This window comes from Saccoglossus kowalevskii, chromosome 5 (assembly GCF_978046115.1).
Source record: "Saccoglossus kowalevskii chromosome 5, keSacKowa6.1, whole genome shotgun sequence".
NCBI lineage: Eukaryota > Metazoa > Hemichordata > Enteropneusta > Harrimaniidae > Saccoglossus > Saccoglossus kowalevskii.
The window spans coordinates 24208193-24221772 of NC_140645.1; the positions used below are offsets into that span (position 1 = coordinate 24208193).

The 13580-nt window shown below is 34.8% G+C and overlaps 1 long non-coding RNA gene across 1 annotated transcript; it reads right to left on the minus strand.

Annotated features, from left to right (window-relative positions):
- Nucleotides 1-396: 396 nt before the first annotated feature.
- LOC102806477 (uncharacterized) lies at nt 397-2637 on the minus strand. The gene is made up of 3 exons (XR_438238.3): nt 2518-2637; nt 2264-2316; nt 397-782 (listed from the first exon to the last, which is right to left on the minus strand). It is a non-coding gene; the product is annotated as an uncharacterized LOC102806477 (long non-coding RNA).
- Between the last annotated feature and the right edge of the window lie 10943 nt (nt 2638-13580).

Genomic DNA, 13580 nt, shown 5'->3' on the forward strand with positions numbered 1-13580 from the left:
ATCATTGACTGTTTTACCTAATTTATATACCTTTTTCACTTGATTTGCACAAAAAAAAGTCAATTGGCTCAATTCAGGTACACTATTTCCATTTCAGGAAAAAATTGTTAGCTCATTCGTATGGGAACACACAGTTCGTTTGAGTGGCCCCACACACCAAGAACTTTATTAAAGCGGGGGGGGGTCTTCACCTGCGCACGCGCGGGAATTGAGTCCCAAGCGACGATAACAACACACGCCAAGAACGCAATGGCTGGTGGGTAGACGCTTGTAAACAATGACACGCTATGGCCACCTGACGCATGCGTAGGTGACGACTCCCCCGCTTTAATACCACCCTTTATACGAGGCGTCAAGGTAAGACACATGATGAAGAATAATGTACACAACACAGTATTTGATGCTTGAATGTTTATTGACATCTAATCATATATATTTCTGTCATATGGATATGTAAATGACTATAATAAATGTCTCTACGTATAGACAGTGTGCTGTGTTATGTCATGGCCATGACAGTGGTGTTGTTTACAATTCTAAAACTGGTTAATCTCAGGTCATATACTCTCATTTCATCTTGCTGGTCAACACTAAAAGAAGTTCGCCATGTTTTCTGCGCAGGTCGTACAGGCTGCACCACCTCTACCACAGTCGGATTCGTCAAAACCAGAGATAAAGTTGGCACATGTCGCACATTGACTTGCAGTGCATGCATCTGCTTCCTGTGGCAGCGCCACCATCATCAGTCCAACCAAGAGGAGAGCCATCATTGCAACTTTCATCTGAAGGAGAGAAAATACAAACGCTATGAGTTAATTTGTATTAGGATTACAATGTCAAACAATTCGTGTTTATTATTCGAATAACAATATACCTAAGCCAAATATTCTGGCTCTAACATCTGTAAATTATCACGTAAATTTCTCTACTTTTTTTTTTACATTTGAACGTTTTCGTGTTCAGAATACCTATTTTATTCCAACAATGTGCGCTATATTTTGCTCCAAATACATTTTGTACATCGTTCTTGACTTGTCAAACGAATTGTAACAACGAGTGGCTCAATGTACTAGCAAATGGAAACAGCTACATAATGCTTGTCTGATTTCTATGATGAGCTATTGGTCAGAATGGTGCGCGCGCAATTGTAACTGTTTAATACGATTTTTTTAAACGGCTATTTATAAGTTATCGTCTGACGTCATTGATATGCTAATATGAAACCGATCAATGACACAATGATGTTAATTGTCGCGTCTATTTTGTTATCGTGAATTTGTTCTAAAACATGTTACGCACTGTCAAGGTATATTTGCAATTTGCCAATGATCGTGATCGTCGTTTATATATCCGTTGATGTTATTATTGTATACATTAATCAGGCGAATTTAGCAGTTACTTCAACTCCACGCGGCTTATTGCTGAACACTATCAACTAAGCGGTTACCTAATTGATAAAAAAATGGGCCAGAGAAAAATCATAATAATAAGAACTTTCAAATTACGCTGAACACGTTGATTTATAATACTTTTAATACTTGTTGTCAGTCATCTCCTTCTAGTAGTAATTCAGCAAAGGCAATTAATATTTGCAGTGTGACGCCGGATTATAAGCTAAATTATGAGATTGGTTTTGATATTTCTGCCCCGCACTCTCTAACCCGTTTTCCTGCCCCAAACCCACAGGCACTAAAAGCCTAGTTCGTCAATGAAAACACAAAAAACGTGTGTTTTGAACAATTTTGTTTGTTTTTTCAAATGTACGATATTCATCACTGTCACGATTTTTGTGTGTGATTTATCTTTGTTGTAAGAAAGTTGCATAGTTTTGTATAATTGTTTGTCTGTATTTGTGCAATTCTTTTGTTCCTAAAGAGCGAACCCATTGCAAATCCCGGATTCTGATTGGTCAACAGATCTAGCCGTGTAATACACATTACTTGTACACAAATACATCGGTTTTCACAATAATTTAGATAATTCAGTAGTATATAGCGACAGTGGAAACAAATGAAAATATGCGGTCTCATTGAACCCGGCGTATTTCAGTGTGACACATACTGTGGAATATATTTTTTTTACTTGAAATTAATTTTCGCTGAAAAAATGTTTCAGTGAAAATAAAATCCAGCGAATATACCTTATATATATTTTACATTAAACTTGTCCAAAAATCAGTGAAAATAAATTATTTTACAGTACGACTAATGGCGTCGATAACACATTGTAATGTGACTCTAATAAGAACATAAGAAAAACTTACTTTGATTTGTTGAGTGTTTGTTTATTTACCGAGAAATTGGTGGCGTGCAGCTACTGTAACATAAAAAGGGAGAAGCATTAGTCAGTATAATATGCAAGCGAAAGATATAAATTCTATCATAGCCTCTGGAAACGCGTAAGAAAATTGCACAAAATCACGAGCCCATGACTATGCTAGTAGGAGCACTGGGCGTTGCTATGTGCTAACAATATGTCAACGAGAAAAGTTAAACAAATTGCAATGGAATTACTCACCTTAGCTTGGAAAGAGTTGGCAGTGAAGATGACGGTGTGGTTAGGTGATGCTATATTTATACAATTTCACTCGCATATTATCGGTTTTTTTTCGAAATTAATAACAAAAAGAGAGGAAATTAAAAATTCTTATCTTTGATATAGTTGGAATACTGATGGCAGATAAGTTTACGGAAGGAATGGGCTAGCGGAAGTCGGTCGTTATTGTTGCTGACAATGTACACGTGGACAGAGATATCGAATCTTCGCTTTGTCAAAATTTGACTGTGCTTTGGATTTCAAGGACATGCCAGGCGACATATGGCAGGTATATGATGCCGTGTTATAACTGATTTAATAACTAGATTAATGAAAAAAAAAATATTTGATGTATATCTATATTAACAGAATCATTTGACGTCATCACGTGTCCAGAACTGTTCACAACCGATGATTAATACATTGTCATATACCTGATGTGCTGGTCGATAGTATAATCAGATGTCATCTTCTGACCGTGTATACGTTTCTCGCAACCATGAGCGGAATTATGCAATTGTAACAGCTCGTTTTAAAATCTAGAAGAAACTCGCCTGCACTTACCAAAACTGTCCGGGTCTATGGCCGCGTAAGGCAAAGATAATTTTAATAGCATATTTATACGACACTGAGAAACTGATTTCATGTTTGTATTACCGATTTACTAACTGTTTTACATTGCTTTCCAATTCGATGCAATGTCTGAAAACAAACTGGGCACATGCTATTTAGTTAGGAATAAGACAATACAAGTGACGCTACGATGACCGATCTCGACTGCGTGAATTGTATATTGAAATAGTAATTGTGTATGTATAATAAGCGCAAGCAAATATGCCAGTGTTTGATTTTGTAAACGCAGATACATTATTGAGGGAAGTATCGTGACATAAAACATTTGGCGCTATTGCGTTGAAATGATTTGTTTTTTGAGTTCTGTCGTACTCTGCTATTATATTATTTAACAAACATACGTCTCAAAATTGTGAACTGTTTGGATTTCTTTAATATTTCAACAGAATGTGTGGCATACTGGCATTGTAAGGGCGATTCTCTCACCACACTTTGGTAATTGAAGGATTAGCTGCTCAAGGCCAATGTCACAATTACCTTATATAACATTATTGAAATGTTATTTCAGAGGTGATACCTTGCAGTACTAACGTATTTGCAGTAAGTTCATGAAGAATATATAGATTCTACACGAAGGCTTAGTTTATCGTCAACTGTGGCGCCCGATAGTGCTTACGAGACTTATTTATTAAAATGCTTATTGGCTGGCCAATGGCAGTGAGTCGCGTAACGTAATTAAAACATTTCCTCGAAGTTTGTATAATCATGCAGTTTGTTCATTTTCCGCAACCCAGTTCACTACAATGTTTAAGTCATACTGCGCATAGGCAACAGCAATGTTTGCATTAGCGTCTGGAACATTACCAACGGTACCATCAGCATGGTATTTAATAATGTGTATTCCACAACATCATTCATGTCATGTATAAAAAAGTAAAAATACTTGCACTGCCCTGACAAGTCAGTAGAGGGTACTTAGTTTTCCTCGCCGCCCCTATCTCCGTTCCGACTAAATGAATCATATTTTTATAGCAGCTGAAATTGATGTATCCATGCACAGTTAACAAAAAACTTGGACCAGAAAAATATAAATAATGAGAACACAAATAAAATAAACCAATCAATAATGCGAGTTAAATAATGCAAGATCAATTAGATTGTGAAATACATTGACAGGGGAGTGTAAAATAATACTAGTAATTCCCGGGGCGTTCTTTCGAATATGTTCACAATATATGAATGATGTTGAGTACAATATTTTCTCGCTAAAATGCATGTTACCTTTTGTAACGTATATTTCAGCAAACTGAGATTCACCAATCGTCAGTGAAACCCAGCTTTGGAAAATTATACGTAAACAAAATAAAGCACTATGCAGTTACAATATACAATGTGTTAACCCTATGACACGGCCACAAATTCTATTGCTGAGTAGAGCCACTGGTACAACTGACAGACTCATAACAATTCCTGTGTTTATAACAGTCATTTTTTCGCCAATGTTTTTCAGGTGGACTTTCACAACACTGCTCGAGATCTAACTCTTTGTTCGTGTGAGATATTTTTTAACGATTGTCCCAGTATCTGGATACTAGATACTACACCACGGGGGATGAAATTGCAATTTCAAGCTCGAATACTAAAATCTTGTTTTTTAATCTACCTTGAGCCTGTCTGAGGTTAGTGATCTGCTTTAAATCCTCGGTACGCTTGAATGTAGTTATATATGTTATTATTTAGTGCATCTGTAATATATTTGATTTGTAAATGTTGTAAATAATGACAACAGACACGTGTTCACATTCATATCAACATAATCAGACACACATGATTAGCCAATACAATCTTCAAGGAAAGTTGACGTATTGTATGTCTGACAATACACAGTACATTACCCTGTATTTACACAAGTTTAATTAAAGTGTAACAAAACAAAACAAAACAAAACACACACAAAAATAAAAATAAAAAAAAAAAAAAATAATATAAATCGTCACTAATGCATTGTATGCATAAAATGTGATTTTAAACTAAAGATACATTTACTGACCTGGTTACTAATTTTGTTGTTGAGCTTAATGCCAAACATCAACTGATGAAAAAGTAATAGTTATAAAATGATACCATATCACTGGATCTGCCTTCAAATACCCAGCGCTCCGTACTTTCCAAAACCTCCTCCTAAATACAATATTTTTAGCTTGCGCTATATTCACAGACACTTTCCAAGTTGAACACAAATCTATTTAACAACTTGTATATGTCAATAGTAGTACTGTTAAATAAACAATACCATCTGCATATAAAAACTAATAAAGTCATAAAAGTCCTACATAAACCCAAGCTTAAGAAAGACTGAGAAGCTTTCTGAGAAGTCTTCCTAAGAAAAAGCAGAAAAAATACAACGTGTTAACACAAGCCGATATAGTTTTCTACGTTGCGTGGAGAGACTTGATTAATTTGCCTCGCATTTCTAGCTGGACTAATATTACAAATAATGTATAATGGTCTACTCCGTCGAAAGTTTTTCGAATTCGATGACAGGTATTTGTTGACAGTGGTACTCATAATAACAATGTTATCACCAGGAAGGCAATCTGGTCCTGTAGTCTTACCAATTTCTTTTAATGGTGGCTTTAATCTCGTCAATCATTATTGTAATGTTTCATGAATAATCGCAGGGAATTTGTTTGGGCCATTCATATCTGCAGTGTCCACAAATGGTTTCATTAATTCGTAAAAATCAACTTAATATGTAGTATCTAGATTTTTCGTCGTAATTGTGTTAAAATATTCTTGCCAGTCATAGGTGGAAATATTGTCGGAGGGACCACATATGTTTGTTTTAACTAATGACTAAACATTCTTGGAACTTTTGCTTAATGCCGCCAGTTTTAGCTTATTGATATTGTTACGCTCATACGTATTTTTTCTTTTTTAGTTCGACGTAGTAACGAAATTTCATTAGATATTAGACATTTGTGTCTTCTTATTTATGCAAACCACTGCAGCATCTGTATACATGCTTAAATACTTAGCTCATCATCCAAAATTCCCAAGACTTTCTCATTTGCATAAACATAGAAACAAGCTGGCGAGTGATAGCCAATCAAATTGGAGAACACATAATACAACATTTTTACGTAATTAACATCCGATGTATATCGTTAGATGCGCTGCCAAGTCTTTGAATATGTAAATCCTTTTAATGCTTGTAGAACGTTGAGATACAATCATCGTTTCTAACCTACTGAATTTGTTTTCTATTCACATGCAACGAAATGAAATGTGAAATGTCATGGTTGTGTGGCAATCGAGCCTCGACAAAAGCCTTAATTGCTAACCTTTGAAAATAGACCATTCATGTTCCAGAATAAAAAGTTGAATAGGAGCAAACCTGAATTATGTTCGTTATTGTCGTTGTCATTATTGTTAATTCGAGTCCGAAAGAATCCCGAGCCTTGGCATTCATCCTATGATCACTTGGTGTGTAAAAAATCTGGCGACTTTATTATATTCATCATACAATTCACCATCTATTTTTAGTTTGTCGTATTTAGAATGCGCTGTTTTGCCCACTGTAGGCGCTTTCATCAATAATTTGCCAAAGGTTTCCATCTTTTCTATCGTACTTTCGTTGGTAGGTCCATAGCGATTTTATAATCAGGGTCTCTTAGTTTGTAAACAGATTCTAAAACCTTGTCTATTTGTTTATACTCTTTAATTTTGAAACAATTGGTCTAGACAGTAGGTTCGAGTTTACCAGTCGGCGCGCCGTCTCGTACTTGATTTGCTTATTACTATCCATATCAAGATTCAATGTTATAAATTCCTTTAATTTGGTTTTAGTTTCATCCCATGACTCTGTGTGTGCTTTCAAATCAATTCTTTAAAAAAAATGAAATTGTCTCATTTCATTTGGGCTCCCGGTTTTTAAGTAGCTAAGTTTGGCTTTATCGGATATAAAGTTTAACCAACACTGAGGCGTTATATCCCATAACACACAATTTTGAGTGAGGGTTATTCAATTATACCACAAATAAACAAACAAATATGAAACTGAAAGACAGTTTGACAATGACATTGTACGGCGATTAACATATGTTAATTTACATGAATACTAAATATATAGTGTACACATCGTCTTTTGCTCATGAATAATTTAAAGTACCACTATTTTTTCCTCTCTACGATTCTAAGCCAGGAACTTCTCGTAGTCGGGGGTTCTCTATTACGTATTCAATGCCAGGGTGTTCGTAACGTTTCCAAGATTTTAGCTATAACCTTGATTTAACGACCTCCAAACGACCCATTGGCTTGCCTCCGTGAGAAATCAGTCATAGGTGCACCTGTACTTGACCAGACGCCATTACATGATTGTCATTTTTTAAAAATTGAACCCGAATATATTATTAAACACTCAACACCTATACACATTATTCGTTGATTATTCTGGCCCAACTGTATGACGTAAGTTATTGACATTCAACATCTCACGCCCCAATTGACGTATTTGCCAGCTACTGAATACTATAGTGTGGACATAGTATACCATGACATTCTTGTGTTAATCAAATGACCCGGGTTTTGTGACGACTCCCAGATTATTGTTATCAAAAGTATCCTGAATAAACATATATTTAATTGTTCGTGACCCATAGCATGAGAACGGAATCATTAAACTACGCTCTCACTCGACTTGACACACACTTTGACCCTGTGAAGATACATAAGGCACATAATAAAGATTAATGTACACAACATAGTATTTGATGCTTCAATGTTTATTGACATCTAATGAATATATATTTATGTAATATGGATATGTAGATTACTATAATAAATGTCTCTACGTATAGACAGTGTGCTGTATTATCTCATGGCCATGACACCGTTGTTGTTTACAACTCTAAAACTGGGTAATCTCAGGTCATACACTCTCATTTCATCTTTCTGGTCAACACTAAAAGAAGTTCGCCATGTTTTCTGCGCAGGTCGCACAGGCTGCACCACCTCTACCACAGTCAGATTCGTCAAAACCAGAGATAAAGTTGGCACATGTCGCACATTGACTTGCAGTGCATGCATCTGCTTCCTGTGGCAGCGCCACCATCATCAGTCCAACCAAGAGGAGAGCGATCATTGCAACTTTCATCTGGAGGAGAGAAAATACAAACACACAAAGTGTTTAGAGTACCCAGTATGTCAAGATTAACATACAACACAATTTGTATTTGTTGATTTATTTCGGGAATTGCTTTTTTTTGCAACACTAAAGCCTTAAAGGGCGGTGGTCGTCGCCCTGCACATGCGCAACATTTGTGTTGATAAATATTGGTTTTCCCTCAATCCAATGCGCTATTTTAATTGAAATCATAAGTAAGAGGTTTAACCTGGGCGCGACTTGCACTAATTACTGCCGGTGACTGCTTCGATACCTTCCACTCACATAGAAAATATCTAATTGAAGCTTGGCGATGTATTAGTTTGTACTCGTTGATTTACGCAACATCTCCGTTTATATGAGACCTACATATCACGCGCGTGAGTGGCGCGACGACTACCGCCCTTTAAAGCTTTGATGCACAGTACGCACCACAAAATGCCTGGTGCGTAAAGTTAAATTTTCTGGAAATTGAATTGGGATGGTTTCACGTGTCCGTATGTTATACATTATGTGCAGTTAAGTAAATACAGACTAGAATAGCGACTGAAGTATTACGATAGAGTTTCAAAGTGCACAATATTGTTACAGTAAAAAAAAACAATAAAATTTGGCAGCCTAATTGTACACATCGTGATTCATCGAAAGGCAAAAAAGACATATCTTTGCAAAAAGTACAACCAATGGCGTCAAGTGTATATCGTGATGTGACTCTAATATTGAAACGACTTACTTTGTTAAGTGAAGGTTTATTTGCTGAGAAACCGTTGACGTGCAGCTACTGTAAAATAGAGTGCAAAATAATAGTTAGCATAATGTTTATATGGTAATGTAATGTAATGTAACACATTTATTTGTAAAACTCCAAAGACGATACACAAATGTTTCGAAGGTTTGCATTTTGGAGACTTTCTAAGCTTTAGAATGTCATTATTTCCAGACAAAATTATGTGCAAATTTATCTTCCATTTGTTTAGATGTAGCCCATTGAGGGCCAAAATCACTCGACACTTTTTGTAATATGAAAATTTACAAATTTGTTTTGTATTTTGTCAATAATGTTAAAGATTTGTAGACGATTTTACTCAGAATTAACAAAAATATCGTAATGTATTTGTTGAATTTGGATACAATTTCCAAATGTTCATACTCATTTTATTTTGAAAAATATTGCAACAAATTGCAGATTTATATTTGAGATTTATATGCAGTTAAATTTGACGTTCAAAGTGAGAATATAATACTATCAAATAGCACAAGAAAAATACCAACGCGCTTACATGCATGGAAAGCGGCCCGTCCCTGCGTTGTTTGCTGAGCGAGCTATGGGAATATAGCAAATGAAAAAATGTAATGGCGAAACGCATAAACTGACGTATAGAATTAAATATCTGCTCTTACCTTAGCTTGTCTCACACAATGTCAAGTCGCGAAGATGACTATATCGTTATTTCAAGGCATATTTATACAAGTTCGAATTGATAGTATCACACACTTTGGTAAAAACATGACAAATACTCGGATATTAGTTTATCCTATCTTATAACCGTGACCGTGGTCACTGTGTGGTCGAAATATTACAATGTACATTATCCAAGTCAGTTATTATTTAGATCACCTGAATGATAAGTTTCACCCCTGAGAATAGTTCCTTTCCAAATTATAGTTAATTAATTGTATACCATTAACATAACAATGTAGAGCATGACATTGGAATACTGGGTGGCAGAAAAGAAGCTGTATGAGTAGGACGCCAAATCCAAATGCATCTGTAATTCAGACCAGTTAATAAATCGATTACGTGAATGCGGATGTTTTACATGCTTTTGATGCATCTTTCAAAACTGGAGTTGATTTGCTTTGATTCACAGTTTTTGTGAACAACAGTTGTACGTTTGTTTTGACGTTTTTAGACATTCTTAATTAGAAGTGGATCAAATAGATATAGTTTAAAAATTATTGGGAAAATAGAAAAGCAATTGTTACAAAGGAAATAAAAGCTGGGTTTGGCGCACATAGGCCAGCAATGTTATTGAAACGATTCCACTTCTATGTCATTCCGTATTTCACGTGTGAATAGATACATTAGTTATGATAACGTCACCGTTCATTATTTTTAAAAGTCGACTGTGAAATAAGAATTCACATTAAACGGCAAAAATGTGGTTAAGGTTCAGCATTTTGTTGTCAGGTTTAGTCTTTTCACGATAAAACAATGATCATTAATTGAGGTAAGCGACGAAAACACAGTGTATAGTAATAGCTGTGTGCTTGCATGCGATTCATTAGACAAAATTGCAAATTACGTTTTTTGTGTACACGACCATGAAACACAGTGAATGGAAAACATTACACAAAGTACGATTTGTGTAATTATGAATTCTCTGTCATAATGTCCATCACGCGCAGATTTTTAATCTTGAAACCTAACTTTTTAACAATAAAATGTATAAATACAAATATAAAACCTGACTAGTTCTTCCACAAACTGGCTAATATTTGGTTATAATAATATTGAGTAGCATGTCCATGATAATGCGACCGCGTTCTATCCACAATTTAAAGTGTGAATAAGTATATTTTGTCATTACACTTCAAAAAAATTGTTTTTGATATTTGGTTTTTAATATCCTAATATACGTTTTTTGCACGAATACGAATGTGTTTGGTGAATCGCGTGGCAAGCACTCATATATTTGCATTTATCAGGTACATATATAGAGCACTAATTGTACTTTCGTTCATTATTGGTACACAAAAGTTAATTTTCGTTTACCGATATATTTAATACAGTATTTGCTCATAAAATTTGAAACCGCATCGAAAACTACACCATGCCTCCTATTTTACTTAATGTGACATTTCGGAGTGACATATCGACATAATATTGTCTCTAGTTACATAATACTGGAATTTTATTCCTATGTCGCAATTCTGAAGAACCACCTCTTTTCCAATATGTCCAAATATAAATAATGTGAATGAGTAATGCGAAATCTGCTGCATAATATAAATTTAAGCGATCCTCAAAAATTAACTTTGATTTGTAAACAATGTACATTCACTGGGTTCAGCGAGTTTGTTTGTTTGTTTGTCTTGGAACGTCAGTTACATTTTAGATATATTAATCTACGGTCTCAATGAGATTTCGAGGTCATTTGCGAATGAGGTCAATACGCAATGCCAGTAAATGTTTGCTTTCCATCTAAGTAACTGTAATTTTGAGTTTGTCCTTTTGTTTGAATTGTGTCTTACTTGTATGGTCGGTGACATATATAATGCGTTTAGATAATTATATTATATGTCATATACTACATATATACTACATTGTTCCGTAATCAATACCAGTGAACTTAACTGTTTTATAACAAAAAATTCAAATCAAATCCAGATTTCTGATGCTACTGAGTTTAAAACCTGCAAGACGATACAGGAATGTTTTGGAGTACTACATTTATCTAGGCTTCCTATGCTTTAGATTGTCATTATTTCCCGCCAAAATGATATGCAACTTGTTCTTCCGTTTTATTGGATGTCGCCGTTTGAGCGCCAAAATCACTCGACACTTTTCGAATCACCGTGACCGTGGACACTGTGTGGTCGAAATATTACAATGTACATTATCAAAGTCAGTTATCATTTAGATCACCTGAATGATAAGTTTCACCCTTGAGAATTGCCCCATTTTTAAATGTTAATAAATTTTATATCATTAATATAACAATGTAGAATCTGGCATTTGATTATTGGGTGGCAGAAAACAAACTGTATAACGAGGAATCTAAATCCAAATACATCGATAGTTCAGATCAGTTGAGCAATCGATCATGAGAATTCGGAACTTTAATGCACTTTTGGTGCATTTTTCAGAATTGGAATTAATTTGTTTTTTTTGTTCACAGTACTTTAGTCATTCTAATGACGGGGAAAGGATGTTGTATCACTGTTTTATGTTGCCTGCATGTCTATATCAAAGTTATTGGGAAAATAGAAATAAAACAGAACAATAAACGGTTAACGGTTTCATCATTTTGTTGTCAGGTATAGTCTTTGATAAATAATGACCATTTATTGAGAAGGTCGAGGAAAACACATTTGTGTAACAGCTGTTTTCCTTAACGCAGATTTATCCCTAATTACACAGTCATGAACCACAGTTCAGGGAAAACATTACACAAAAATTATGATTTCTGTACTCTGACATATTGCAAATTTTGAATTCATGAAACTAATTTTTTTTGACAACAACAAATATATGAATTGCACTCCTGTCTTGTGGTTCGACAAACCGAGCATATTTGGATATAATAACATTGAGTTGCACGTGCATGACAATGAGACCGCGTTCTATTCACTTCTCAAACATGCTTTCCCCTAACATCATTACAACCTCAACTAGTAACACATGTATAAAGTATTATATTCCAATGGTCAACTGTTCACTCTGTGAAATTAGAAGAACAATTTTTATAGTAAAATTCAAACGTTGTTTTATTGTATCCGTTATTTTTAAATACTAAACAATCACCGATGATAAATAGTCTGAAGTCTGAACAAGCACATTTTGTCACTAAACTGCATACACATATTCTTTGATAGATATCGGCCTTGAATAATCTTATATTATATAATATGTTTTTGCATTAATGCGAATTTGTGTGGTGAATCGCGTGCAATCACACAATTTTTGCGTTTACCGGGTAAATGTATAGAAACTAATTAAGCTTGAGTTCAATATTAGTGCAAAGAAGTTAATTTTCATTAAGAGCATTGCGAATAACAATATACTTAAATACAGTATTCGTTCATAACAAAATAAACCACGTCGACACATACACCATCCCTATTTGACTCAATGTATATTTTGGAGCGGGAAAAGTTTGTTGAGTTACCTTATTGAAAACAAAAAAACATTTCTTTTCATATGGTTTACGTTAAGTTGGGACAATCAGTGAGTAGAGAATGAAGTTTTAAAATACGATGCAAACTTTTAACTGACACAATCGACATAATACTGTTACAATATACTGGAATTTTTATTTCGCACATTTCTGAAAAACCACATTCTGGCCGATGTGTACATCATCGAATGAAGAAATGAGAAATCTGCTGCAAAATATGAATTTAAGCGGCCCTCCAAAATTAACTTGGATTGGTAAACAATATACTTTCACTGAGTTAGGCGATTTTGTTTGTCTTGGAAGATAAGTTACATTGTAGATATGTTAATCTAAATACCCGCGAGTAAAACGGGAATGGGGAATTGTGCATAGGATATCTACTTTATCTACTTCTATATACTCAATAT